The sequence below is a fragment of the Ranitomeya variabilis genome, chromosome 2, assembly GCF_051348905.1.
Source record: "Ranitomeya variabilis isolate aRanVar5 chromosome 2, aRanVar5.hap1, whole genome shotgun sequence".
Taxonomy (NCBI): domain Eukaryota; kingdom Metazoa; phylum Chordata; class Amphibia; order Anura; family Dendrobatidae; genus Ranitomeya; species Ranitomeya variabilis.
This window is the reverse complement of record NC_135233.1, coordinates 517,436,951-517,461,286: the sequence shown is the minus strand read 5'-3', so window position 1 is coordinate 517,461,286 and position 24,336 is coordinate 517,436,951. Positions and strand designations below refer to the sequence as shown.

The 24,336-nt window shown below is 44.1% G+C and overlaps 1 long non-coding RNA gene across 1 annotated transcript in view; it reads right to left on the bottom strand.

Moving 5' to 3' along the window:
• Window positions 1–985: 985 nt before the first annotated feature.
• The window catches only part of LOC143809682 (uncharacterized), a 71,006-nt gene continuing 47,655 nt past the window's right edge, over window positions 986–24,336 (bottom strand). The window contains exon 3 of the long non-coding RNA XR_013222392.1: window positions 986–1,023. This is a non-coding gene — a long non-coding RNA (uncharacterized LOC143809682). The remainder of the gene's footprint in view (window positions 1,024–24,336) is intronic.

Genomic DNA, 24,336 nt, shown 5'->3' with positions numbered 1-24,336 from the left:
ACAAGGCAAAACTAAATTTAATTGGCTCGAACTGAGTCATCTCACTCGAAGTTTAACGGGCCCCTCCTAGGCCGAGTCAATTCACTCCAGGTCCTAGTCTCTCCTATACAGAACTGAAAATCATATCACAGGCAACAACCGTGTACTGTACCACAGCCAATTTTTTTTTTTTTTCACACTGAAAAATTTCCTTTCCTTTCTTTTTTTTTTTTTTAAACGCTGAAAAATCCGCTTGCTCTCTTTACTACCAGTCATCTCCCCTCTTCACAACACGTGACAGGCAGTAGGCAACTAAAACATGTGATGGTTCTTGCAATTAAATGACCAGCAGTGGAGAGACCCTTCTGCCATCTTACAGATACCACGAAAACCAGACACGGTCAGGCAATCTGCACAGGATACCCCGAAGGACACAGGTAAAGACTACAGATTATAAAAATCAGCAGACTTACCGTGTTCTGATAAGGAGGTGATCGGTCTCCAGGTTCGGGGTATTCAGCGCGTCCTGCTGTTCCACTCGCCGGTCCACAGGGTTCAGGGCTCTTCCTCTGCTGGCCCCAGGTTGGGCGGCCAAATTTGTTAGGTTGAACAAATTAATAAAATGTTCAATTCGAGTTGCCTACTCCTGGCCTAATGGATATTGATCAGGTGTGCACTAAAGAAATAAACATATGACACACACAGTCAGATGTAAACTCTCCTTGATCAATCTATGGCTCAGCTCCAAGGGGCTTTATTCAGTCAGAACACAAGTTTATATATCTCCTGTAAGGGGGCTCGGTTAGCTCTAAAATGGGAGTGATCGGATGTATTCCATTGGTTAGTGGGTTGGGCAATGAGCAAGTCCATGGGCGGATCCATGAGGTCATCAGGGTGGGTTGGTCCATGAGGTCATCAGGGTGGGCATCACTGTGGGTGGATCCATGAGGTCATCAGGGTGGGCGTCATCTTGGATATCAGCACATGGTATGCTGATACAGGAAATGGCAGCCATTTTTAGTGTCTCACTTTGATCTGAGAAAACTTATGTAAGGTTAAACAATACACGTTATGGGTTGCTTCTCTCAATCTCTTATATCTTGAGGTTAATTAAGTATTTGATCTTATGGCTCTCCTCAACAGTCTCATGTCTGTCGATTTTCCCCAGCTGGATCTTCAAACTATATCTTCTCTGAAATACTGGAGAGTTTCAGAGAAAAATATATCTTGTTTATATCATACAACCATGTTCTGATTCTTATGGCCCATAGTTTACGCAAGATGAATCAGCTGATAGGTTCCCTTTAAGAAATTTAAAACAATGACATTCTATATCAACTGTTCTACGCCATAGACTCATAAAGACCAGTGCTATACAGACTTTGGGGATTGATCATTGAAGTGTTCATGTTAGAAAATTGCCATTAAATGCTTTGAATAGCGACAATATTTTTACTCTTGGCAGAAGTGCATAAAATTTTTTACGACTTTTGGCAATTTTCTACCAGTTTCATCAAAATGGGCAGAGTTGGGAAGAAGCCATGATTGGACATGGCTATGCTAACATGTCAATTTCTTGGAAAGTGGAGGTGTTTCTTACAAAAAAAAAATCCAAGGGTTAAAGGGCCACTGTCACCCCCTCCAGCCGTTATAAACTAAAAGAGCCACCTTGTGCAGCAGTAATGCTGCATTCTAACAAGGTGGCTCTTTTAGTTTTTGGTTCAAGTATTCCCAAAATAAAGCATTTTGAAACTTATCCAAAATACCTGTCTTTAGCCAGGGAGGCGGGTCCTCACTCCCCAGCTTGAACCGCTACCCTGCCGTCACTAAAATCTTCAGGGGCTTTCGGCGCCACCCCTCCTCGCTTTTTTCTCTTCAAAACCGGCACCTGCGCTGTGTTTAAGCTCTGGCCGTGTGACGTCCCAGCCAGGCTTGCAGACTGCGCCTGTGCGGGCATTGCGGCCACCCACCTTGGGAATCCCCGCCCCGCAGTGTGTTATGCATTATGCACAGTGCGGGGCTAGGATTCCTGGGCATGCGCACTGCGTGTGTCAGCCTGTCACCCAGGTCTCCCGCCTTACAGCATCTGTATACTGTACTGTACTGTATACTGTACTGTATACTGTATGAGGAGGCACGATCAGACGGCCAGAGCTTAAACACAGCGCAGGCGCCGGTTTTGAAGCGAAAAAAATCACGGAGGGGGTGGCTCCGAAAGCCCCTGAAGATTTGAGTGACGGCAGAGTAGCGGTTCAAGCTGGGGAGTGAGGACCCGCCTCCCTGGCTAAAGACAGGTATTTTGGATAAGTTTCAAAACGCTTTATTTTGGGAATACTTGAACCAAAAACTAAAAGAGCCACCTTGTTAGAATGCAGCATTACTGCTGCACAAGGTGGCTCTTTTAGTTTATAACGGCTGGAGGGGGTGACAGTGGCCCTTTAATGCTTATCGTTGCAGAGATTGACATGTCAATCCCAATATGTCAAGGTGAGGAGACCTTTAAGCCACAATGCTCCTCTGGGAAATATGTAAATTATCTCTTCAGAGAGGAAGAGGACTAGAACTCTAGTGGCACCTATAGGAAGTAGCAAGCCTAAAAGTCAGTATTGACTCTCAATGAGCCTTGTCACATAACTCAGGATAAAAACCAAAAACAAAATCTCAATTTAACACTGTGTTTTGGGTACTGCCCCTCGTTAGTGTAAAGTGTGAGATCTAGTTTGGCTGGGTGAGAGACATTTAACTGGGGTCCAAGGGGTGATGTTTCACCTTGGCATGTTGGGCATGACATGTCAGTCTCCGCAATGAGAAAAATTATCCATTGGATCCGGGTCAGATGGCTCTCACCCAGGCAAACCAGATCACATGTGTTCCACTGATAAGGGACACTACTCCATAACACAGTATCTGAAAATTGAGATTTTTATTTTGGCTTTTAACTTAAGTCATGTGACAAGGCTAGTTAGAGAGTTGGTATTGACTTTTAGATTTTCTACTTCTAATAAGTGGCACTACTGTTCTAGCACTTAGGATCGCTGAAGAGACGATTTTCATATTTCCCAGAGGAGCATTGTGGTTTAAAAGGTTCCTCATCTTGACATGTTGGGCTTGACATGTCAACCTTCGCAATGAGAAACGTTACCCCTTGGATCCCGGTCAGATCCCTCTCACCCAGGTAAACCAGATCTCATACTTTGCACTGATGAGGGGCAGCACCCTGAAAAATAAAGTGTCTGCAAATTGAAATTTTGCTTTTTATCCTAAGCCATGTGACAAGGCTCATTTGAAAGTCGACTTTTAGGATTGCTGCTTCCTATAGGTGGCACTAGAGTTCTTGTCCTCTTCCTCTCTGAAGAGACAATTTGCATATTACTCCACAAATGTTTTTCCAGTCCCTGAAGTAAAAGAGGTAAGCACCACTTATCAGAGGCACATAATTCATTAAAGGGAATCTGTCATTGGGTTTCTGCTACCTCATCTAAGAGCAGCCCTATGTAGGGACAAAGATCCAGATTCCAGAAATGTGTCACTTAGTTTGCTGCATACCCGAGTTGTGATATGATCAGAGTTCTTAGTTGTGGCATGTAGCAGGGCCCAGAAAGTTAGTACCACCCACACCAGGCTCTGTATATACACTGTCTATTGACAGTGAGCTGATTATCATAGGAGGGGTGGAGTTGGACAACTTGGCACGATGCAGCTAGTCCCAGTAATGTTAATGTCCTGGTGATAAAACCTTCATAGTAAGTAAACAACAGCACACAGATTAATAAATGACATATCGTTGAAATTTGTGTTTCAGCCTCTATCTCCTTCTGTCTTCAGATTACATAGCAAAAACCTACTGACAGATTCCTTTTAAGTGGTGTGTGACTCTTAATAAATTCAGCACATTGTATTCCTGCATACCCCTCAATAAGAATAGAGTACAAAACTCCAGTCTTAACAAATTGAGGCATTTGTTTCTTGAAATATAGTAATCAGCATAAAGAATACTATATTCTTGTACTGAATTTCATACACTGCCAGTTGTCCCTGGTACACAGCCCAGCAGATGAAGGCATTTTAATAAGCTCATGATATGTATTTGCTTTGTAGGATCTTCATCAATTTCCCTTTATGTAAAACTGTTTGCCTTTTTCTCCGTCACAGTAATTTATATTAGCAAGTAATTACGCTTTATAACAGAATGTAATGAGCCAATAAAAAAGAAACAGATACATTTATATTGTTTAGCCTATAGTACTGTGCAAAAGTTTTAGGCAAGTGTGGAAAAAAATGCTGCAAAACAAGAATGAACTAAAAAATATTTTTATAGATTATTTTTTATCATTTAATAAAATGTAAAGTTAATGAATGAGGAATAGCAATAGGAATGTCAAAATACCAATCAGAAATGAGCCGATCGTTCGAAATTCGAATTTGCTAACTTCGTAAAATTTCTCATCAAAATTTCATTTGCAGTAAAAAAATGTGTGCAAATCTCAACACTAGAAAGCTTGTAATGCTTGGAAAATACACATGATGAAGAGGAGACAGAGAACCCAGCTGTTATAGGTGCTTACACTCTACAGGAGGGAAAGAGGACTCCACTGTGCTCCATTGGGAACTGCTACATTGTGATGGTCCAGGCACTAACCACCACTGTATAAGGTATGATAATCCGTAAGATGGCATAGCAGCAGGGCATTATCGGTATGTAGGAATCACAAAATTACCTTGTTTTTGTGATTATAAGACGCACTTTTTTTCCCCAAATTTTGGGGAAAATGGGGGTGCATCTTATAATTCGAATGTAGCTTACCAGGGGTGGCAGTTGAGGTGGAATGGAGTTCTCAGAGACCTGGTCACTGCTGCAGGAAGCTGGTGGCGGCAGGAGTGAGGTGATGCTGCGGGCCCCTGGCTGGGAGGAGGGTTGTTCAGCGGTGCAAAGCTGTGGCGGGCTTTAAGAAAATGTTGGCGAAGTCCACTTCCTATTGTTTTCAGTGCAGTGGTCTTCATCAAAATGGCTGCCAGAGGCGGCGCAAGTGTATATTGAGATCTCGGATCCCGCATCATCATACAGTGGGCAAGGGCCATGATAGTGTGTAAAGGACCTTGGGGACATCATACTTGTGTGGCTGGGCCATCATACTATGTGAAGGATAGTAAAAATTCAGCACCATAAAAAATACAAAACACCTAACAAAAAAATCAAGAAATGTACACGTATTAGGTATCCACATACCGGTAATTGAAATAGCCCCAAATACAGATTCCATACTTCACAAAAGTTGTGTACCCAGCCCCCATGTTAGATGCATGGTGTATTATTGCATAGGAGTGTATGTAGAAGAAAAGGGAACTCAAAGCAGAGATCAAAATGTGCATCTAATATACTGTAGCTCTAGGTTTTACTACTTTTGGATAGAAAGGCCTGATATTTATGTTCACTCCCATCCCTTTTGTTCATTTTATGGATTACTTTGCAACCCACTGAAGTGCATTTGCATGCTCTACCCTTATAGTATAAATAGCCTTGATACTGTAAAAGGATAAGATATTTCTGTAAATGGCTCCAAATGAAATTAGATCTGAGGCTATTAACTGATTACTGACTCATGCAGCATTAAGTAGGCTATGAACACCCACTCTTGGCACTGTTCTGATGAACCTCAATGTTACTTTAAAGTGTCTTTGTTAGGGAAATATATTTTTGCATGTGTTGGTTTGAAGTATGCAGCTATTGACAATGACTCATTGAATCTCTTCGTACCATCTGTAGAAACTGGCTTCTGCCTCTGGCAAAGCTATCATCCAAATGTAATAATACATTTTATTATTACTATTTAAAGGGTTTGTCCAGGTTAAAAAGCAGATTTTTAAATAACATGCCAAGTAATTTTGATGTAATGGAGGAAGAGTTCTCTGTTCAGTATACTTACCTCTTGGCCAAAATAGAAAGTTGTTGCAAAGTTTTTTTTACTGATTCTGGAGGTCTTGAGTGGGCGCTGTGTAGAGGTGAAGATGCTGCAGAGACATTGATCCCACTGCAGACAATCACTTTAACAAGCACATTTTCCACGCTTTTAAGAAGATCATGAAAGAACATTGATGCACTTTATTGCATGAAGAATGAGTCTTCTGTATTTGTGCTGAAAATGTGTTAATGAAAAATAATTCTGAAGACTTTTGACTACAAAAATAGCAAACATCTACAGTTGTGCACAAAAGTTTAAATACCACAGCAGCCTTTTTCTTTCTTGGCTTTTTTTAGAGAATATGAATGATAACACCAAACTTTTTTCTCCACTCATGGTTACGACAGTAATTTCTTCAAAGAAGCCGATATCCTGAAACATCGTTTTAAGAGTAAAGGGTACCCTAAAAAATTGGTTTCTGATGCATTGACGAGAGCCAAAGCCTTCACACAAAAGGAATGCATTGAGCAGACAAAAAATAAGAAAAATAGGTCTGTTAAACCCTCTGATTTCACTAAATGGAGTTTTATAACTACCTTTAACCAATCACATGGGGTCGCACAAAACCTCTTGAAAAAATATTGGTTCATTTTGAAAGTGGATCCAGTTTTATCAGCGCAGATTCCTGCACAACCTAGAACCATCTTCAGAAAAAATTGCACCCTTTGTAACATTACATAGTTACATAGTTACATTGTTACATAGTTATTAACCCCTTAGTGACAGAGCCAATTTGGTACTTAATGACCGAGCCAATTTTTACAATTCTGACCACTGTCACTTTAAGAGGTTATAACTCTGGAACGCTTTATCGGATCCCGCTGATTCTGAGATTGTTTTTTCGTGACATATTGTACTTCAAGATAGTGGTAACATTTCTTCGATATTACTTGCGATTATTTGTGAAAAAAATGGAAATATGGCGAAAATTTTTAAAATTTTGCAATGTTCAAATTTTGTATTTTTATGCCCTTAAATCAGAGAGATATGTCACAAAAAATAGTTAATAAATAACATTTCCCACATGTCTACTTTACATCAGCACAATTTTGGAAACAATTTTTTTTTGTAAGGGAGTTATAAGGGTTAAAATTTGACCAGCAATTTCTCATTTTTACAACACCATGTTTTTTTTAGGGACCACATCACCTTTGAAGTCATTTTGAGGGGTCTATATGATAGAAAATAACCAAGTGTGACACCATTCTAAAAACTGCACCCCTCAAGCTGCTCAAAAACACATTCAAGAAGTTTATTAACCCTTTACGTACTTCACAGGAACTGAAACACTGTGGAAGAAAAAAATGAACGTTTAACTTTTTTTTGCAAACATTTTACTTCAGAACCATTTTTTTAAATTTTCACAAGTGTAAAAACAGAAATTTAACCACAAGTTTTGTTGTGCAATTTTTCCTGAGTACGCCGATACCCAGTATGTGGAGGTAAACCACTGTTTGGGCGCACCGCAGAGCTTGGAAGTGAAGGAGCACCGTTTGACTGTTTCAATGCAGAATTGGCTGGAATTGAGATTGGACGCCATGTCGCGTTTGTAGAACCCCTAATGTGCCTAAACAGTGGAAACCCCCCACAAGTGACACCATTTTGGAAACTAGACCCCTTAAGGAACTTATCTAGATGTGTGGTGAGCACTTTGAACCCCCAAGTGCTTCACAGAAGTTTATAACGTAGAGCCGTGAAAATAAAAAATCACATTTTTTCTACAAAAATGATATTTTTGCCCCAAAATTTTTATTTTCACAAGGGTAACAGGAGAAATTAGACCACAAAAGTTGTTGTGCAATTTCTCCTGAGTACGTCGATACCCCATATGTGGGGGTAAACCACTGTTTGGGCGCACCGCAGAGCTTGGAAGAGAAGGAGTGTCGTTTTACTTTTTCAATGTAGAATTGGCTGGAATTGAGATCAGACGCCATGTCACGTTTGGAGAGCCGCTGATGTGCCTAAACAGTGGAGACCCCCCACAAATGACACCATTTTGGAAACTAGACCCCTTAAGGAACTTATCTAGATGTGTGGTGAGCACTTTAAACCCCCAGGTGCTTCACAGAAGTTTATAATGTAGAGCTGTGAAAATAAAAAAATCACATTTTTTCTACAAAAATGATCTTTTTGCCTCCAAATTTTTATTTTACCAAGGGTAACAGGAGAAAATGGACCGCAGAAGTTGTTGTACAATTTGTCTTGAGTACGCCGACACCCCATATGTGGGGGTAAACCACTGTTTGGGCGCATGGCTGAGCTCGGAAGCAAACGAACGCCATTTGACTTTTCAATGCAAAATTGACTGGAATTGAGATCGGACGCCATGTCGCATTTGGAGAGCCCCTGATGTGCCTAAACAGTAGAAACCCCCCAAAAGTGACCCCATTTTGGAAACTAGACCCCCTATGGAACTTATCTAGATGTGTAGTGAGAACTTTGAATGCCCAAGTGCATCACAGAAGTTTATAATGCAGAGTCGTGAAAATAAAAAAAAAAAAATTTTTAACAATAAAGATTTTTTAGCCCCCAAGTTTTTATTTTCACAAGGGTAACAAGAGAAATTGGACCCCAAAAGTTGTTGACCAATTTGTCCTGAGTATGCTGGTACCCCATATGTGGGGGTAAACCACTGTTTGGGCGCACGGCAGAGCTCGGAAGGGAAGGAGCGCCATTTTGGAATGCAGACTTTGATAGAATTGTCTGCGGGCGTTATGTTGCATTTGCAGACCCCTAATGTACCTAAACAGTAGAAACCCCAACAAGTGACCCCATTTTGGAAAATCGACCCCCCAAGGAACTTATCTAGATATGTGATGAGAACTTTGAATGCCCAAGTGCTTCACAGAAGTTTATAATGCAGAGTAGTGAAAATAGAAAATATTTTTTTTTTCCACAAAAAAGATTTTTTAGCCCCCAAGTTTTTATTTTCACAAGGGTAACAAGAGAAATTGGATGCCAATATTTGTTCACAAAAAGAGAAATGATCCAGCTGGAGGTGGAGGCAGTTTAAACTTTGTGAGACTTTATTAGACAACTAAACCGATAAATAGTTCTTCAAAATGAAAAATCTTTACATAGCAAACACCTGGCACACCAGTGAGGAGGATCAACGCGTTTCAACTATGAAGTCTTACTCATGATCTACTACTACTACTACTCATGATCTATCTAATGGAAGGCCCTTTTTTTTTCATTCTGATGGTTTACCTGTGACAATTTTTCAGTTTGATGCAATACTCAGAAAATGCCTAATTAATCTTAATCTGGTAGATCATGAGTAAGACTTCATAGTTGAAATGCGTTGATCCTCCTCACTGGTGTGCCAGGTGTTTGCTATGTAAAGATTTTTCATTTTGAAGAACTATTTATCGGTTTAGTTGTCTAATAAAGTCTCACAAAGTTTGAACTGCCTCCACCTCCAGCTGGATCATTTCTCTTTTTGTCTTCATTTGCTGTGGGCGCTCACCCTGAACCGTGCTGGGCGTTGGCAGGTCTGGGGATTTCGTCCAAGACCGGTAAGCTGACTATATTCCTTTTTTCTTTTGTTAGCCAATATTTGTTCTCCAATTTGTCCTGAGTATGCTGGTACCCCATATGTGGAGGTAAACCACTGTTTTGGCACACGGCAGAGCTCGGAAGAGAAGGAGCGCCATTTTGGAATTCAGACTTTGATAGAATTGTCTGTGGGTGTTATGTTGCGTTTGCAGAGCCCCTGATGTACCTAAACAGTAGAAACCCCCCACAAGTGACCACATTTTGGAAACTAGACCCCCTAAGGAACTTATCTAGATATGTGGTGAGAACTTTGAATGCTCAAGTGCTTCACAGAAGTTTATAATGCAGAGTAGTGAAAATAAAAAAATATTTTTTTTTCCACAAAAAAGATTTTTAGCCCCCAAGTTTTTATTTTCACAAGGGTAACAGGAGAAATTGGACCCCAAAAGTTGTTGTCCAATTTATCCCGAGTACGCTGATGCCCCATATGTGGGGGTAAACCACTGTTTGGGCGCACGGCAGAGCTCAGAAGGGAGGGAGCACCATTTGACTTTTTTAGTGCAAAATTGGCTGTCGTGTTTGGAGACCCCCTGATGTACCTAAACAGTGGAAACCCCCAAATTATAACTCCAACCCTAACTCCAACACTCCCCTAACCCTAATCTCAACCCGATCCATAATCCTAATCACAACCCTAACGATAATCACAACCCTAACCCCAAAACAGCCCTAATCTCAACCCTAACCATAACCCTAATCAAAACCCTAAATCCAACACACCCCTAACCCTAATCCCAAACATAACCCTAATACCAACCCTAATCCCAAACATAAGCCTAATCCCAACCCTACTCCAAACCCTAACCCTAATCCCAACTCTAACCCTAACTTTAGCCCCAACCCTAACCCTAACTTTAGCCCCAACCCTAACCATAACTTTAGCCCCGTCGTCACAAAAAAAGTTCAATGTAACCTTTTTTTTGTACGTCGCGTCCGCCATTTCCGCGCCCTCCTCACCAGGACATAGACTGGGCAGCGGATGCGTTGAAAAACTGCATCCGCTGCCCACGTTGTGCACAATTTTCACAACGTACGTCGGGCCGACGCATTGCGACCGCCTCGTACCGACGCAAGTGTGAAAGAAGCCTAAGGCTACTTTCACACTAGCGTCGTACTCGGCCCATCGCAGTGTGTCGGGCCGATGTACCGACGCTAGCGTTGTAAGCGCCGCACAATGGGTGCAGCGGATGCTGTTTTTTCAACGCATCCGCTGCCCCATTGTGAGGTGCGGGGAGGCGGGGGCGGAGTTCCGGCCGCGCATGCGCGGTCGGAAATGGCGGACACGTCGCACAAAAAAGTTAGCTTTTTTGTGCCGACGGTCCGCCAAAGCACGACACATCCGCCGCATGACGGATGCGACGTGTGGCAATCCGTCGCAATGCATCGCTAATGCAAGCCAATGGAGAAAAAACGCATCCTGCAACCACTTTTGCAGGATGCGTTTTTTCTCCAACGACGCATTGCGGCGGAAGCCAAAAAACGCTAGTGTGAAAGTAGCCTAACCCTAACCCTAACCCTAGCCCTAACCCTAACCCTAAATTTAGCCCCAACCCTAACCCTATCCCTAACCCTAAATTTAGCCCCAACCCTAACCCTAACCCTAAATTTAGCCCCAACCCTAACCCTAACCCTAAATTTAGCCCCAACCCTAACCCTAACCCTAAATTTAGCCCCAACCCTAACCCTAACACTAAATTTAGCCCCAACCCTAACCCTAACCCTAACCCTAACCCTAATTTTAGCCCCAACTCGTCTCTCCTGTCGGCCGGCAGATGGCAGCAGATGGCGGGCGCACTGCGCATGCGCCCGCCATGATGAAAAAGCCGGTCGGCAGGAGAAGACAGAAGAGGACCCAGGGACACCGGGTGAGTATGTTAGGGTCCCCGAATCCCCCTATTTCTCTGTCCTCTGATGTGTGATCACATCAGAGGACAGAGAATTACAGATCGCTTTTTTTTTTTTTGCGGTCGCCGGTAAACTGTTAATTACCGGCGTTCGCAAAACAGGGGTCGGTGCAAACCGATCCCGATCATGTTCTTTGGGGTCTCGGCTACCCCCGGCAGCCGAGACCCCAAAGATCTTCCGGGTGCCAGGCGGCGGGCGTACTGCGCATGCGCCCGCCATCTTTTCCCCGGAAAAAAGATGGCGGCGCCCATCGGGAGCCACGAGGAGCACCGGGGGAGGTAGGTGAGTATTGGGGGGCTATCGGGGGCCATCGGGGACCCTATTTCTCTGTCCTCCGATGTGCGATCACATCGGAGGACAGAGAAATTAAATGGCAAATCGCGTTTTTTTTGCTGTTGTTGCGACCGCCGGTAAACGGTTAATTACCGGCGATCGCAACTCGGGGGTCGGTAAAAACCCCCAGAATCATGTTCTCTGGGGTCTCGGCTACCCTCGGCAACCGAGACCCCAGAGAAAATCCGACTCTGGGGGGCGCTATTCACTTTTTCCACAGCGCCGTTAATTAACGGCGCTGTGGTTTAAGTACCTTTAGCGGCCGCTGTTAAAAGGCGTATCGGCGGTCGTTAAGGGGTTAAGGTTGAAGGAAGACTTTAAGTCCATCTAGTTCAACCCATAGCCTAGCATGCCCTAACATGTTGATCCAGGGGAAGGCAAAAAAAAACCCATGTGGTAAGAGTAAGCTCCATCATGGGGAAAAAAATTCCTTTCCGACCCCACATACGGCAATCAGACTAGTTCCCTGGATCAACGCCTTATCAAGGAATCTAATATATATATCCTGTAATATTATACTTTTCCAGAAAGGTATCCAGTCCCCTCTTAAATTGAAGCAATGAGTCACTCATTACAACATCATACGGCAGAGAGTTCCATAGTCTCACTGCTCTTACAGTAAAGAATCCGAGTCTGTTATTATGCTTAAACCTTCTTTCCTCCAGACGTAGAGGATGCCCCCTTGTCCCTGTCTCAGGTCTATGATTAAAAAGATCAGAAGAAAGGTATTTGTACTGTCCCCTCATATATTTATACATTAACATAAGATCACCCCTTAGTCTTCGTTTTTCCAAACTAAATAGCCCCAAGTGTAATAACCTATCTTGGTATGGCAGACCCCCCAGCAACGTAACTCGTGAGTCCTCATCCACATCCAGTTGCCGGGCACACCATAATCCGGGCTGTTCTGCATGCAGGGCAGCTGAGTGTTTATGTTGTGGTTCCATCAGTAATGGAGCGAAAGAATTTCGGTCATACACTATGGGCATCAGTTTTAATATTAACTGCCATGTAAATTGCCACTCTAGCTATGTAGTTTATCTGATCGAATGTGGTTGTGGGCTGCAATATGTCGGGTGGACGATACAGGCTATGCATGCAAGGATGAATAAACACCATCACAACATCTGGAATGGTTATTTATGCATAGTCTGCCAAAACACTTTCTCATAGTGCATAATAGGGACCTAAGTTCACTAAAGCTTACTATCATAGATCAGATACCAAATGGTATGCCTGATCATTTTACTAATTTAGTAAGAAGAGAGAGTTATTGGATTTTTAAACTCGGCACACTGGCACCTGAGGGGTTAAATCTCATTATTGAAAAAGTCATGTAACGGCTGTAATTTTGCCTTGTCCTTTTATTATTTTTAAGCATTTTATTGCTTTATATATTTATATAATATATTTATATGCTTATATAATTATTTTGCTATATCCTGTCTTTTTTACCTTTTTTGATATGTATCCTTTTTAACTGCGCTTGCAACTTGTATCCTAATTAATCATGTGATCCCATCTAATCATGTGTTCTGAATAATTGCTCCTTAAATCTCATTGGTTGGTGTTCCTTTATATACTTACTCCAGTCCACTCTCTGTATACTGCCACCTGATGAAGACGGAGCTGTTCCGTCGAAACGCGTTGTGGATTTCAATAAACAAAGAAACTTTTAATCCTTTCATCTGTGTCCTGTGCGTTCCCATATGACTGGAGTATCCTGCAACTCATTTTTGTTGATCTAAAGGACTGTAGTTTTCTTTTTATAGAGCCCCTGATTTTCCATTTGTTAATCGCAGTTTGAACGCTGCTGACTGACATTATCATTTGCTTGGATATCTTTTTGTATCCCTTTCCTGTTTTATACAGTTCGACAATCTTTTCCTGTATATCCGTTGACAATTCTTTTGCTTTCCCCAAGACTCACAATCCAGAAACATCAGTGGCTGGATGAAAGATGAAAGAGTCTGTCTGGATCACAGAAACTCACTCAGCTTTTATGCGCACAAACTGATTACAAGCAAACAGGTCACAGGTGAGGATGTTACCTTCAAACCCATTTGTGTCAACTTCTGTGCATGTTATGAGGCCAAAATCACCAGGGTATGTGAACTTTTGATCAGGGTCATGTGGATATTTTGGGTTGTCATTATGATTTAAAAAGAGAAACCACAGTAGTTTGACAATAAATGGCTTCACCCAACCACTAACCATGAGTGGAGAAAAAATTTTGGTGTAATCATTTATATTCTCTGAAAAAAAGGTCAAGAAAGCAAAAATTCTGCCGGGGTATGTAAACTTTTGAGCACAACTGTAAGTCAGTTGGCAATGAATGGTTACCAACAAATGGTAGATTTGTGAGATCAGAATCAGCAGAAAAGTATAGTGAAGTGAAACCTAAACTTGCTTGATCTAGCGCAAATAAAATCCATACAGCAGTAATACCTTTCTTCATCAATAACCACCAATACAATCCTTTTTCTTAAAAGCAATTCACATAGTTCATACTCTCATGCTCTCAGGATACCATAGGAAAGCTCACCCCTTAGAGGTCCAAAGTATCAAGTCAGTTCCTATCAGTGGTTTGTTTTTTCCATCAGAACTCAGCTTTCCTATCACTGGCTGCTCATAGACCACATAATCTTTTAATCACCTTTACAGTCCCATCAAGAGTCTCAGCCCAGCAGGTCCAAAACCTGGAGTATAGTATTGAACTAATTATTCCACGCTGTCTCTACAGTCACTCCTAAATCTTGGACCTGAAATCCACCTAAATACAACTCTTATCACTGTAAATGTTGCTTAGTATCCATATTCTTCAGGGACTTATCAGCAACCTACCATCCTGCAATTTTCACACTGTCTGCTCCACAGTACATCCATGATATGATAACTCTGTAACAACATCATTACTTAAATGGAAAAGGAAGCCAAGGTAGTACTGTGAACATAGCCGAAACCTCTAAAGTGAAGTTCCTCTTTGGAGTTGTTTAATGTGTAATAACAGTTATCTATAAAATTTTAATTTGTGATATACAATGTAGCAGTTGTACGAAGATAAAGGAGCTATCACGCTCTTCGGAGCACTTTGTGTTTCCACTATCATCTATTTGCTTGTCATTCTCTGGCCAGACTGAAGCTGAATTTAATTAAAACTCTATTTAATTGAAAAGTCATGGAGTTATGATGAGAATAGAAATGAGTGCTGCAGCAATGTGCAATTAAATATATTACAGTGAATAAATATGAACAATTCCTATAATAACTCTGCATTGTTAAAGTGGTTGTCCAGACTTAAACTACAAGTCTGCAGTCACTATGCGACTGCAGACTTGTGAATCCTCTCTTCTGCAGACTGCAGACTTGTGAATTCTCTGGTGCTGGAGCCGAGGAAGGCGGTCATGTGACCACAAGTTTGTGAAATGCATACTCCCAGCCACATTCCGACTAGACAGTTTCTGGCCTCACTCAAGACACCTGCAGTGAGCTAGACTGACCCCATCTAGTCGGATTGTGGCAGATAGTATTCATATCGCATACTTAAGGTCACATAACCGCCATTTCCAATGCTGAGTCCAGAGAATCCTCACAGCTCGCAGTGCATGTGATTTGAGGATTCACAAATCTGCAGTCACACAGAGTGACTGCAGACTTGTAGTTTTAGACAGGAAAACTTCTTTACATTTCAACTGCTAATAATGCTCCTAAAAATATATTAAACATTGATGTTTCAGGTTTTATTGATCCACTTGTGGAGATCAATGCTGCATTCACGTTAAGAGAATCCATCATCGGGATTTTATACCCCAGATAAGCTTTTTTTCTTTTCTTATAGAAAACCATTTTACTGTTTTAGAGATATCTGTAGTTGAAATTGTATGCTAATGAGCTGCAAGTGCATTACAGCACCTTTATATACATGTCACTAGTTTGGTGTATGAAATCCTGATGACAGGTTCTCTTTAAAAGGAATCTGTCACTATGATCAACCCTCTTAATTAGGGTTGAGCGACTTTTACTTTTTTGGGGTAGAGTCAGGTTTTGCGAAACCCAACTTTGTCAAAAGTCGAGTCGAGTGAAATCGGCCGATTATCGCGAAAAGTCGGGGATCGACCGAAACATGAAACCCAATGCAAGTCAATGGGGAAGCATAGTCGGCAGTGAGTGGAGGCCAGGAAAACACCTACAGTGCCCATTTTAATGGCAAAAACATCCATTCTTGTTACTGAAGCTTGTCAATATTAATTTACTTTATAATAATAGTTAGGCATTGGAAATTGGGGGTCATTTGGCTAAAGTTGTGGGGGGTAGGGCTGGTTCAAGTTTTTAGTGGGCCCAGGAAACGTGGACTACGTCACGGCGGTGGAGCAGGGAGAGGTAAGTATTTCAACGTTGCAAGTGCTGTGATCCTGAGCAAGCAGGGGGGGCCCACTCATTCGCATTGGCACTGGCACAGGGTCCTTCACAGTACGGTGGTGTGTTTGCATGGCGGGGGCGCCTCCCACCGGCAGCGACACTTTTGCGTACCATGAGGGGCCCTGTGCCAGTGACGTCGCCAATGAGTATGCCCCCCCACCTGATGAAGGAACCTGCACTTTCATCTGCACCTTCTTCTTTGTCCCTGTGTAAGGTGGTATAGTATGCGGGAAGAGGAACCTGACTTTCAGCAGGGTCAGATTCTGGCTGTGTAGAGTGCAAGGGGAATGTAGTGGTCTGGGTCAATGTACCAGCGGACTCATCTAGCAGTGGCTGGGCAATGGGCAGGATGAGGAGGAAACACAGATCTAGGCCCAAATAATAAAGTGGGCTAAATGCAGTTCAAAATTGGTAACAGGACTAACCAGGCGGCATTGCTTTGTTCAGTGGAGGACAATTGTAATGAGAGGCTGGCACAGTGAGTAGGGCCAAATAAGTAACTAGGCTAAATGCAGTTCTAAATTGATAACAGTAGGAAACAGGCGGCACTGCTTTGTTCAGTGGAGGAGAACACCAAGCAGTGGCAGACACCGTTACTAGGCCCCAACCAAACTAGTAGGCCAACTGCAGTGGTACATTAACAACTACCTAATGAGAGCCTGAAGGTTGAAGCTCAAGAAAACCAAACAGGAGGAAACCCAGGAGCAGCAGACACCGTTAGAAGGCCCCAACCAAACTAGTAGGCCTGATGCAGTGTTATCTAAACAACTACTTAATGAGAGCCAGAAGGTTGAAGCTCAGACAAGGAAACCTGGAGGAGAACACCAAGGAGCGGCAGACACCGTTACTAGGCCCCAACCAAAGTAGTAGGGCAACTGCAGTGTTACATTAAAAACTACTTAATGAGAGCCTGAAGGTTGAAGCTCAGACAAGGAAACCTGGAGGAGAACACCAAGGAGGAGGAGAACACCAAGGAGCGGCAGACACCGTTACTAGGCCCCAACCAAAGTAGTAGGGCAACTGCTGTCTTATATAAGCAACTACTTAATGAGAGCCTGAAGGTTGAAGCTCAGACAAGGAAACCTGGAAAAGAACACCATGGAGCGGCAGACACCGTTACTAGGCCCCAACCAAAGTAGTAGGGCAACTGCAGTGTTACATTAAAAACTACTTAATGAGAGCCTGAAGGTTGAAGCTCAGACAAGGAAACCTGGAGGAGAACACCAAGGAGGAGGAGAACACCAAGGAACGGCAGACACCGTTACTAGGCCTGTTGTGAATTCCGTTCACGGGCTCCCTCCTGTGGTCATGAATGGTACTTTGGTGAGTTCTGTCCTTGGACACCCTCTGGTGGCTTTGAGTGGAACTGCTGATCTTTGAGGTTAGCTTTCTCAGCTGCCCTTGTTTATTGCTGCTACTGGATTCCCTATTTAACTTTGCCCAGGTCGTTAGTTCATGCCAGCTGTCAATGTCTCAGTACTGGTTCAGATCTCTCTTGGATTTCTCTGATGACCTGTCTACTCCAGTAGAAGCTAAGTCCTTGCTAGTCCATTTGCTGTTCATTGGTTTTTTGAATATATTTCTCAGTACATGCTATGTTTTTGTCAAGCTTGCTATTATGATATTTCCTTGCTAGCTGGAAGCTCTGGGGGTGCAGAGCTGCACCTCCACACCGTGAGTCGGTGTGGAGGTCTTTTTGCACACTCTGCGTGGTTTTTGTAGTTTTTAATACTGACCGCATAGTTCCCTTTCCTATCCTCTGTCTTTCTAGAGAAGATTCGGCCTCCTTTGCTAAAATCTGTTTCATTCCTGTGTTTGTCACTTCCCTCTTAACTCACAGTCAATATTTGTGGGGGACTACCTTTACTTTGGGGAATTTCTCTGAGGCAAGGTAGGCTGCTATTTCTATCTTTAGGGGTAGTTAGCTCTTAGGCTGTGAAGAGGCATCTAGGGAGAGTTAGGTACGCTCCACGGCTATTTCTAGTGTGTGTGTTAGGATTAGGGATTGCGGTCAGTAGAGTTACCACTTCCTCAGAGCTTGTCCCAGGTTTTCCATTTTAACCATCAGGTCATTTCGGGTGCTCCTAACCACCAGGTCCATAACATAGGCCCCAACCAAAGTAGTAGGGCAACTGCTGTCTTATATAAACAACAACTTAATGAGGGCCTGAAGGTTGAAGCTCAGACAAGGAAACCTGGAGGAGAACACCAAGGAGTAGGAGAACACCAAGGAGCGGCAGACACCGTTACTAGACCCCAACCAAAGTAGTAGGGCAACTGCAGTGTTACATTAAAAACTACTTAATGAGAGCCTGAAGGTTGAAGCTCAGACAATGAAACCTGGAGGAGAACACCAAGGAGGGGGAGAACACCAAGGAGCGGCAGACACCGTTACTAGGCCCCAACCAAAGTAGTAGGGCAACTGCAGTGTTACATTAACAACTACTTAATGAGAGCCTGAAGGTTGAAGCTCAGGCAAGGAAACCTGGAGGAGAACACCAAGGAGCGGCAGACACCATTACTAGGCCCCAACCAAAGTAGAAGGGCAACTGCAGTGTTACATTAACAACTACTTAAAGGGAACCTGTCACCCCGTTTTTTCCGTATGAGATAAAAATACTGTTAAATAGGGCCTGAGCTGTGCATTACAATAGTGTATTTTGTGGACCCCGATTCCCCACCTATGCTGCCGAAATACATTACCAAAGTTGCCGTTTTCGCCTGTCAATCAGGCTGGTCTGGTCAGATGGGCGTGGTGTCTTCCCCCAGATCTTGCTTATTTTTCCGTTGGTGGCGTAGTGGTTTGCGCATGCCCAAGTCCAGAATCCACTGCACAGGGGAGGGAAAAGAGCATGATCTGCGCTATTCCCCTGGTGATCGGTGGGGGCGGCCATCTTCCTGTGGCCGCACGTGCGCAGATGGAGCGCTCTGCTGCCCGAAGCTTCAGGAAAATGGCCGCGGGATGCCGCGCATGCGCAGATGGAGATCGTGGCGGCCATTTTCCTGAAGCAGAGTTCGCATCTCTGCTTCAGGAAAATGGCCGCCGTGATCTCCATCTGCGCACGCGCGGCATCCCGCGGCCATTTTCCTGAAGCCCCGGGCAGCAGAGCGCTCCATCTGCGCACGCACGGCCACAGGAAGATGGCCGCCCCCACCGATCACCAGGAAAATAGCGCAGATCATGCTCTTTTCCCTCCCCTGTGCAGTGGATTCTGGACTTGGGCATGCGCAAACCACTACGCCACCAACGGAAAAATAAGCAAGATCTGGGGGAAGACACCACGCCCATCTGACCAGACCAGCCTGATTGACAGGCGGAAACGGCTACTTTGGTAACGTATTTCGGCAGCATAGGTGGGGAATCGGGGTCCACAAAATACACTATTGTAATGCACAGCTCAGGCCCTATTTAACAGTATTTTTATCTCATACGGAAAAAACGGGGTGACAGGTTCCCTTTAATGAGAGCCTGAAGGTTGAAGCTCAGACAAGGAAACCTGGAGGAGAACACCAAGGAGGAGGAGAACACCAAGGAGCGGCAGACACCTGTTATGGTTCTCAATGGCAAGAGAACATAGCCCAGCATACATAGGAACTAGCTCTTGGAAGGATGGAAACTTAAACTGACCATGAACTAAACCTGCCGCACAACTAACAGTAGCCGGGTAGCGTAGCCTGCGTTTTATCCCTAGACGCCCAGCGCCGGCCGGAGGACTAACTAATCCTGGCAGAGGAAAATATAGTCCTGGCTCACCTCTAGAGAAATTTCCCCGAAAGGCAGACAGAGGCCCCCACATATATTGGCGGTGATTTAAGATGAAAATGACAAACGTAGTATGAAAATAGGTTTAGCAAAATCGAGGTCCGCTTACTAGATAGCAGGAAGACAGAAAGGGTACTTTCATGGTCAGCTGAAAACCCTATCAATACACCATCCTGAAATTACTTTAAGACTCTAGTATTAACTCATAACATCAGAGTGGCAATTTCAGATCACAAGAGCTTTCCAGACACAGAAACGAAACTGCAGCTGTGAACTGGAACAAAATGCAAAAAACAAACAAGGACAAAAGTCCGACTTAGCTGGAAGTTGTCTGGTAGCAGGAACATGCACAGAAAGGCTTCTGATTACAATGTTGACCGGCATGGAAGTGACAGAGGAGCAAGGTTAAATAGCGACTCCCACATCCTGATGGGAACAGGTGAACAGAGAGGATGATGCACACAAGTTCAATTCCACCAGTGGCCACCGGGGGAGCCCAAAATCCAATTTCACAACAGTACCCCCCCCTCAAGGAGGGGGCACCGAACCCTCACCAGAACCACCAGGGCGATCAGGATGAGCCCTATGAAAGGCACGGACCAGATCGGAGGCATGAACATCAGAGGCAGTCACCCAAGAATTATCCTCCTGACCGTATCCCTTCCATTTGACCAGATACTGGAGTTTCCGTCTGGAAACACGGGAGTCCAAGATTTTTTCCACAACGTACTCCAACTCGCCCTCAACCAACACCGGAGCAGGAGGCTCAACGGAAGGCACAACCGGTACCTCATACCTGCGCAACAATGACCGATGAAAAACATTATGAATAGAAAAAGATGCAGGGAGGTCCAAACGGAAGGACACAGGGTTAAGAATCTCCAATATCTTGTACGGGCCGATGAACCGAGGCTTAAACTTAGGAGAAGAAACCCTCATAGGGACAAAACGAGAAGACAACCACACCAAGTCCCCGACACAAAGCCGAGGACCAACCCGACGCCGGCGGTTGGCAAAAAGCTGAGTCTTCTCCTGGGACAACTTCAAATTGTCCACCACCTGCCCCCAAATCTGATGCAACCTCTCCACCACAGCATCCACTCCAGGACAATCCGAAGATTCCATCTGACCGGAGGAAAATCGAGGATGAAACCCCGAATTACAGAAAAAAGGAGACACCAAGGTGGCAGAGCTGGCCCGATTATTGAGGGCAAACTCCGCTAAAGGCAAAAAAGCAACCCAATCATCCTGATCTGCAGACACAAAACACCTCAAATATGTCTCCAAAGTCTGATTCGTCCGCTCGGTCTGGCCATTAGTCTGAGGATGGAAAGCAGACGAGAAAGACAAATCTATGCCCATCCTAGCACAGAATGCCCGCCAAAATCTAGACACGAATTGGGTTCCTCTGTCAGAAACGATATTCTCCGGAATACCATGCAAACGAACCACATTTTGAAAAAACAGAGGAACCAACTCGGAAGAAGAAGGCAACTTAGGCAGGGGAACCAAATGGACCATCTTAGAGAAACGGTCACACACCACCCAGATGACAGACATCTTCTGAGAAACAGGAAGATCCGAAATAAAATCCATCGAGATGTGCGTCCAGGGCCTCTTCGGGATAGGCAAGGGCAACAACAATCCACTAGCCCGAGAACAACAAGGCTTGGCCCGAGCACAAACGTCACAAGACTGCACGAAGCCTCGCACATCTCGAGACAGGGAAGGCCACCAGAAGGACCTTGCCACCAAATCCCTGGTACCAAAGATTCCAGGATGACCTGCCAACGCAGAAGAATGAACCTCAGAAATGACTTTACTGGTCCAATCATCAGGAACAAACAGTCTACCAGGTGGGCAACGATCAAGTCTATCCGCCTGAAAATCCTGCAAGGCCCGCCGCAGGTCTGGAGAAACGGCAGACAATATCACTCCATCCTTAAGGATACCTGTAGGTTCAGAATTACCAGGGGAGTCAGGCTCAAAACTCCTAGAAAGGGCATCCGCCTTAACATTCTTAGAACCCGGTAGGTATGACACCACAAAATTAAACCGAGAGAAAAACAACGACCAGCGCGCCTGTCTAGGATTCAGGCGTCTGGCGGACTCAAGATAAATTAAATTTTTGTGGTCGGTCAATACCACCACCTGATGTCTAGCCCCCTCAAGCCAATGACGCCACTCCTCAAAAGCCCACTTCATGGCCAAAAGCTCTCGATTCCCAATATCATAATTCCGCTCGGCGGGCGAAAATTTACGAGAAAAAAAAGCACAAGGTTTCATCACGGAGCAGTCGGAACTTCTTTGCGACAAAACCGCCCCAGCTCCGATTTCAGAAGCGTCGACCTCAACCTGAAAAGGAAGAGCAACATCAGGCTGACGCAACACAGGGGCGGAAGAAAAGCGGCGCTTAAGCTCCCGAAAGGCCTCCACAGCAGCAGGGGACCAATCAGCAACATTAGCACCCTTCTTAGTCAAATCAGTCAATGGTTTAACAACATCAGAAAAACCAGCAATAAATCGACGATAAAAGTTAGCAAAGCCCAAAAATTTCTGAAGACTCTTAAGAGAAGAGGGTTGCGTCCAATCACAAATAGCCCGAACCTTGACAGGATCCATCTCGATGGAAGAGGGGGAAAAAATGTATCCCAAGAAGGAAATCTTTTGAACCCCAAAAACGCACTTAGAACCCTTCACACACAAGGAATTAGACCGCAAAACCTGAAAAACCCTCCTGACCTGCTGGACATGAGAGTCCCAGTCATCCGAAAAAATCAGAATATCATCCAGATACACGATCATAAATTTATCCAAATAATCACGGAAAATGTCATGCATAAAGGACTGAAAGACTGAAGGGGCATTTGAAAGGCCAAAAGGCATCACCAAATACTCAAAGTGGCCCTCGGGCGTATTAAATGCGGTTTTCCACTCATCCCCCTGCTTAATTCGCACCAAATTATACGCCCCACGGAGATCTATCTTAGAGAACCACTTGGCCCCCTTTATGCGAGCAAACAAATCAGTCAGCAGTGGCAACGGATATTGATATTTAACCGTGATTTTATTCAAAAGCCGATAATCAATACACGGCCTCAAAGAGCCATCTTTCTTAGACACAAAGAAAAAACCGGCTCCTAAGGGAGATGACGAAGGACGAATATGTCCCTTTTCCAAGGACTCCTTTATATATTCTCGCATAGCAGCATGTTCAGGCACAGACAGATTAAATAAACGACCCTTAGGGTATTTACTACCCGGAATCAAATCTATGGCACAATCGCACTCCCGGTGCGGAGGTAATGAACCAAGCTTAGGTTCTTCAAAAACGTCACGATAGTCAGACAAGAATTCAGGAATCTCAGAGGGAATAGATGACGAAATGGAAACCAAAGGTACGTCCCCATGCATCCCCTTACATCCCCAGCTTAACACAGACATAGCGTTCCAGTCGAGGACTGGGTTATGAGATTGCAGCCATGGCAATCCAAGCACCAACACATCATGTAGATTATACAGCACAAGAAAGCGAATAATCTCCTGATGATCCGGATTAATTCGCATAGTTACTTGTGTCCAGTATTGTGGTTTATTACTAGCCAATGGGGTGGAGTCAATCCCCTTCAGAGGTATAGGAGTTTCAAGAGGCTCTAAATCATACCCACAGCGTTTGGCAAAGGACCAATCCATAAGACTCAAAGCGGCGCCAGAGTCGACATAGGCATCCGCGGTAATAGATGATAAAGAACAAATCAGGGTCACAGATAGAATAAACTTAGACTGAAAAGTGCCAATTGAAACTGACTTATCAAGCTTCTTAGTACGCTTAGAGCATGCTGATATAACATGAGTTGAATCACCACAATAAAAGCACAACCCATTTTTTCGTCTAAAATTCTGCCGTTCGCTTCTGGACAGAATTCTATCACATTGCATATTCTCTGGCGTCTTCTCAGTAGACACCGCCAAATGGTGCACAGGTTTGCGCTCCCGCAGACGTCTATCGATCTGGATAGCCATTGTCATGGACTCATTCAGACCCGCAGGCACAGGGAACCCCACCATAACATCCTTAACGGCATCAGAGAGACCCTCTCTGAAATTCGCCGCCAGGGCGCACTCATTCCACTGAGTAAGCACAGACCATTTACGGAATTTTTGGCAGTATATTTCAACTTCATCTTGCCCCTGAGATAGGGACATCAAGGCTTTTTCCGCCTGAAGCTCTAAATGAGGTTCCTCATAAAGCAACCCCAAGGCCAGAAAAAACGCATCCACATTGAGCAACGCAGGATCCCCTGGAGCCAATGCAAAAGCCCAATCTTGAGGGTCGCCCCGGAGCAAGGAAATCACAATCCTGACCTGCTGAGCAGGATCTCCAGCAGAGCGAGATTTCAGGGACAAAAACAACTTGCA